The sequence below is a fragment of the Anopheles gambiae genome, chromosome X (assembly GCF_943734735.2).
Source record: "Anopheles gambiae chromosome X, idAnoGambNW_F1_1, whole genome shotgun sequence".
NCBI classification, from domain to species: Eukaryota; Metazoa; Arthropoda; class Insecta; order Diptera; family Culicidae; genus Anopheles; species Anopheles gambiae.
In genome coordinates, this window is record NC_064600.1 from 24876525 (window position 1) to 24882536 (window position 6012).

At 46.3% G+C, this 6012-nt stretch overlaps 1 long non-coding RNA gene across 1 annotated transcript; it reads right to left on the bottom strand.

The window, feature by feature from the left end:
* Positions 1-696: 696 nt before the first annotated feature.
* Positions 697-2395, bottom strand: LOC133392149 (uncharacterized). The gene is made up of 3 exons (XR_009765489.1): positions 1703-2395; positions 1503-1592; positions 697-1437 (listed from the first exon to the last, which is right to left on the bottom strand). It is a non-coding gene; the product is annotated as an uncharacterized LOC133392149 (long non-coding RNA).
* Between the last annotated feature and the right edge of the window lie 3617 nt (positions 2396-6012).

Here is a 6012-nt window from a genome sequence, read left to right on the forward strand (position 1 = left end):
TGACGCCTCTCGCTACCCCTGGCCTTAGTTTTAAAGGAATCATGCGACACACTCGCACTCCACTACCCCATCAAATGGAAAAACGCTTCCACCATCGAGGTGTTGACCAAAATTTCGCTGTGTGCATGAGACACACACTCACACTCCTCCAGCCCTCCATAGCCGATCGCTCCCACCGTTGCGAAGATGGGAGAATTTTTACTCTGAGCGTGAGACCCTGAAGCGCAAGAGATGACACTATGTGTAAAGACGATCATAATTCGATTTGGTCAAAATGCGCCGATTGTCGTTTCATCTATCTGGTAATGATGATTTCACTTCATCAAAATTTTAAACGTAAACAACTAGGCTGATAACAATATTTGAATTTTTAATCAGAATAAAATCAATTTATTTGAAGCAAAATAAATTCCATTATACTTTAACCATATGATCAACACTTGTACATAGTGCCATTTACTTTGTGTTCTTCACTCTCGCGCTGTGTTTTGATCGTTCGAAACTCATTGCCAGAACGAATGCAAATTTCATTTGGGAAGGATCGGTGCCGGAAGAGGCAGCGAAAATTATGAAATGATAATAGAAAAGTGGTTAAGTTAATCGTGAAAGATGTCAACGCACGAGTAAATGCAGTTTGTTTTGTTACATGATCTACGGGTAAGTGCATGCATAAGAAGAAGAATCTTCCAAATGATGTTTGTGTTAAAACAATCGTACTGCTTTCAATGTTTGTTTATTCTTCTATTATTTTCCATCACACCTAGCTATTTCATTACCAAAGCTCCTGATAACAGATCAAAGCAGATGGATCGGGCATACAGAGTCGCCGTTTAATTTAAAATATCTGCGTGATCGGTAAGTTTTAAATAGTACTAGTTTTGTTCACCATTCTAATGCTCGATTTATCTTTCATTCCTCAAGCAAACGCATCAAACAGCAAGTGTTTTTCCTTCCAACAGCACGCACCATCGGTGGTGCAGCACCTAACGTTTTGTTCGCCTAGCGCGCACCATCAAGAATTGATATTTTGCCAAACAGCACTGTGAATAAAAAACTGCACACTTCCCGCTTGGCAAAATGTCGCGCGACATGCATGCTTGAAATCGATGCTTGTTAACATTTTATTTCAAGCATCGTGAGTGTCCCAGCGTGAGCGCTGAGCGCACCTCCCCTCATTCTCAATGCCGCGTTTTTGGTTAATCCTCGCTCCCACCCTTTCTTTCCTTCTCCTCAACGGACCCACCATTCCCGCGAGCGTAGACCGATCAAAAAATTCCAGGAAATTCGGACAGTAAGTGTGCAGTTTTTTATTCACAGAGCTATTCGGGAATATTATATTACTTGATGGTGCGTGTTGGGCGAACGAAACGTTTGCAGCTTGCTCCACCGATGGCGCGTGCTATTAGAAGAAAAACACTTGTTGTTTGATGCGTTTTCCTGAGGAATGAAAGACATATCTAGCATTAGAATGGTGAACATAACTAGGACTATTTAAAACTTACCGATCACGAATATATTGAAGTTAAATGGCGACTCTGTAAGCCCAATTCACCTTCTTTGATCGGTTATCAGGTGCTTTGGCAATGAAATAGCTAGGTGTGATGGAAAATAATAGAAGAATAAACAAACATTAAAAGCAGTACGATTATTTATTAGAACACAAACATCATTTGGAAGATTCTTCTTTTATGCATACACTTACCCGTAGATCAAGTAACAAAACAAACTGCATTTACGCCTGCGTTGACATCTTTCACGATTTACTTAACCACTTTTCTATAAACATTTTATAATTTTCACTGCATCTTCCGGCACCGATACTTCCCAAATGAAATTTGCATTCGTTCTGGCAATGAGTTTCGAACGATCACAACACAGCGCGAGAGTGAAGAACACAAAGTAAATGGCACTATGTACAAGAGTTGATCATTTGGTCAAAATAGAGTATAATGGAATTCATTTTACTTCAAATGAATTGATTTTATTCTGATTTACATTTCAACTATTGTTATCAGCCTAGTTGTTAATGTTTAAAATTTTGATGAAGTGAAAACATCATTACCAGATAAATGAAACGATAATCGACGCATTTTGACCATATCGAATTATGATCGTCTTTACACATTGTGTCATCTCTGGCGCTTCAGGGTCTCACGCTCATAGCAAAAATTCTCGCAACTTCGCAACGGTGGGAGCGTTCAGCTGTGGAGGGCTGGAGGAGTGCGAGTGTGTGTCTCATGCACACAGCGAAATTTTGGTCAACACCTCGATGGTGGAAGCATTTTTCCATGGGATGGGGTAGTGGAGTGCGAGTGTGTCGCATGATTCCTTTAAAACTAAGGCCAGGGGTAGCGAGAGGCATCAAAATGAGTTACTCTTTGCCAAGCGGGTTACTGTAGGAATTTCCTGGAATTTTTTGGTCGGCCTACGCTCGCGGGAATGGTAGGTCCGTTGATGAGAAGGAAAGAAAGGGTGGGAGCGAGGATTAACCAAAAACGCGGCATTGAGAATGAGGGGAGGTGCGCTCAGCGCTTACGCTGGGACACTCACGATGCTTGAAATAAAATGTTAACAAGCATCGATTTCAAGCATGCATGTCGCGCGACATTTTGCCAAGCGGGAAACTTGATTTCACGCGGTTCTTCTGCTTACAAACTTCCCAACCGGCATTATCGCGCGATTTTTATGTGTATCTATCATTTTTCTCATTCTAACATTCAAAAAAATTTTCATTCTGTCTTGCTCTTCTGGGTGTTGGTCAGTTTTTGCTCGCAACTTGGCTGTGTCACACCAACCATCCTCATGTTTCATATGGTTCTTCTCTTTCCATCGTTAGAGAGAAACTCTTGCGTCTCGCTTTTCTGGGACTTGTCCAATTTCGCTTGCTACACCAAGCGTTCACGCAAGCGATCTTCTCTCGTCCGCTCTTTGTATCATCTTGCAGGTACTCCCCGATATACGCTATTAATGCGGACCGGAGGCAATAGCGTATCTCGAATATTAGCAAATGTCGAGTTTTCAGTCAAATTATAGCTAATTTTCGTATAATTTTGCTTGAAGTGGTAGGATTTACCACTTAATTAGTTATTTGATCTGATTCAACTGAAGATTACAATTGTACACCTTTTGAAATGGCTTTTAATATTCGATCAAAAGGGAATTTATTTTGAATTTGATATTCGATGTGTCAAATTAGTACAATTTGCTCAAAAAACTTTAAAATTTAGAAAAAAAGCGTATAGCGAAATCGTGTATATCGAGTATGGCGTATATCGGGTAATACCTGTATAGCCACCAGAGGAAGGCGCTGCTTCGCGTTCACATGAAAATGTGGTAGTGTGAAATCAAGTTTGCAAGCGGTAGGCTACGTCGATGCGTGCCCGTTTTTTTCTCTCGTGAAACCAGTACGGAAAAACTATTTGGTAAGTACAGCTTTTAATAAAGGATTGTATCAATCTGTATCAAACTGAATGGTATTAATAATTGGTGATATCAAATCAATTTCGTTTTCTATAGAAAATCGTAACACACGCACAAACGGAAGTGAGCACGGACCACGATAGAAATAATTAATTGGTTGGTAAGTATCATGCTTCGCGTTAAATGGAACAGCGGTTTTCAAAATAGATAATATTTCCCTCTTTCACCAGCAGTACCAAAAACAAAAGGACAGGAGAGGCAGGAACGATCATTCAACGCGTTAGCGCCGGACGAAGGAGAAGCGGCAGGAAGGCAGGAACGATCCCCCAACGTGCTCGCGAAGGCAGGAACGCGCCTGATAGAGGAGAGGCGGCAGGAAGGTAGGGACGATCATCCAGCACGCTAGCGCAGCACTTGGGAACAGCGAGGGGGAGGTAAGCAGGAATAATTTTTAACGCGTGCACACTAGTGATGGGTAAATTCAACAAAAATCCGGAATCGCTTCCGGATGACTCCGCCAAAATTGGAAGCGATTCCGGAAGGTAGGTGCGAAACTCCGACCTCGGAGCCGTCCGGAGCCGTTCGGAGCCGTCCGGAGCCGCTAGTCGGCAGCCGGAGCCGGTCGGAGCCGTCGGAGCCGTCGGAGCCGTCCGGAGCCGTCGGAGCCGTCCGGAGCCGTCCGGAGCCGTCCGGAGCCGTCCGGAGCCGTCCGGAGCCGCTAGTCGGCAGCCGGAGCCGTCCGGAGCCGTCGGAGCCGTCCGGAGCCGTCGGAGCCGTTGGAGCCGTTGGAGCCGTTGGAGCCGTTGGAGCCGTCGGAGCCGTCCGGAGCCAGCCGGAGCCGTCCAGAACCGGCGGAGCCGTCGGAGCCGTTGGAGCCGTTGGAGCCGTCCGGAGCCGTCGGAGCCGTCGGAGTAGTTGTAATAGTCGGAAGCATTCTGAAGCGCATTTATTTCCCGATATTAGTGATAATTTTATTGTAAAAAACGGCTAACGAGTAAAAAAAGAGTCTTCTTCATTTATTGATATGAAGTTTTTTTGTGTGTTTTTTTTTTCAAAAATAAAGCCAAAAATAATTGTTTGCTCCGTATATATACATAGAAAAAAAAATGAATCAAATTAGGAGGTCAAGGAGCAATAGATCTATGACGGGAGGTGGGTTTGATAAAATACGAACGAGGCAGACGAGTGTAATTATGGCAGTTTTGCACGGTTGTTTACATTGACTAACGTGTATGGTTTAGGCCGCACTTGTTTTTTACCGAATAACATGATGGCACATGGACAAGACAAAGAATATAACTATCAATCATCCGTCCATCTTTTATGAAAATAAAGATCAATAATAGTTTGATTCATAGTTTTTCCCTATATATACGGAGCAAACAATTGTTTTTGACTTTATTGTTTAAAAAAAATACAAAAAAAACTTCAGAGCAATAAATGAAGAAGACTCATTTTTTACTCGTAAGCTGTTTTTTTTAAAATGAAATCATCGCTGATATCGGGAAATTAATGCGCTTCAGAAGACTTCCGACTATTACAACGACTCCGACGGCTCGAACTGGCTCTGTCGGCTTCGACGGCCCCGACGGTCCCAACGTCTCCAACCGGTTCCGTTGGCTCCAACGACTACGACGGCTCCGTCGGCTCCAACGACTACGACGGTTCCGACCGGCTCCGGACGGCTCCAACCGGCTCCGTCGGCTCCAACTGCTACGACGGCTCCGACCGGCTCCAGCTGCCGACTAGCGGCTCCGACGGCTCCAACGGCTCCGACGGCTCCGGACGGCTCCGACGGCTCCAACGATTCCGGACAGCTCAAACGGCTCCAACGGCTCCAACGGCCCCGACGGCTCCGGACGGCTCCGACGGCTCCAGCTGCCGACTAGCGGCTCCGGACGGCTCCGGACGGCTCCGACGGCTCCGGACGGCTCCGGACGGCTTCGACGGCTCCGGACGGCTCCGGACGGCTCCGACGGCTCCGGACGGCTCCGACGGCTCCGACGGCTCCGGCTGCCGACTAGCGGCTCCGGACGGCTCCGGACGGCTCCGACGGCTCCGGACGGCTCCGACGGCTCCGACGGCTCCGACGGCTCCGGCTGCCGACTAGCGGCTCCGGACGGCTCCGACGGCTCCGGACGGCTCCGGACGGCTCCGGACGGCTCCGGACGGCTCCGACGGCTCCGGACGGCTCCGACGGCTCCGGGCGGAATCGACGGTTTGAATTTTTCGGAATCGGAGCCGGAGTAGCAATGCTCGGAAGCGATTCCGAGCCGTGGGTGCGATTCCGGCTACCCATCACTAGTGCACACCATTCGACGAAGACAACGCTGGATGAAAGGAAGAACGAGGAGAGAAGGCAGGCAAGACGGGTATGTGTGTATTCCGCACCGGTTTTCGGCAGTGTGAATTGTGTGAGTATGTAAATTTGTATGTGCGAGTAAGAAGGTAAAATAAAGAGCGTAAGCATGTACGGAATCGACAAATGAGAGAAAGAGCTTTGTAGGGAGAATGAAGAGAATGAAAGAAATTGAGAAGGGATGTAGCATACATAAACCAAATGTATGATACACGCTGTCGCACGATTTCAAA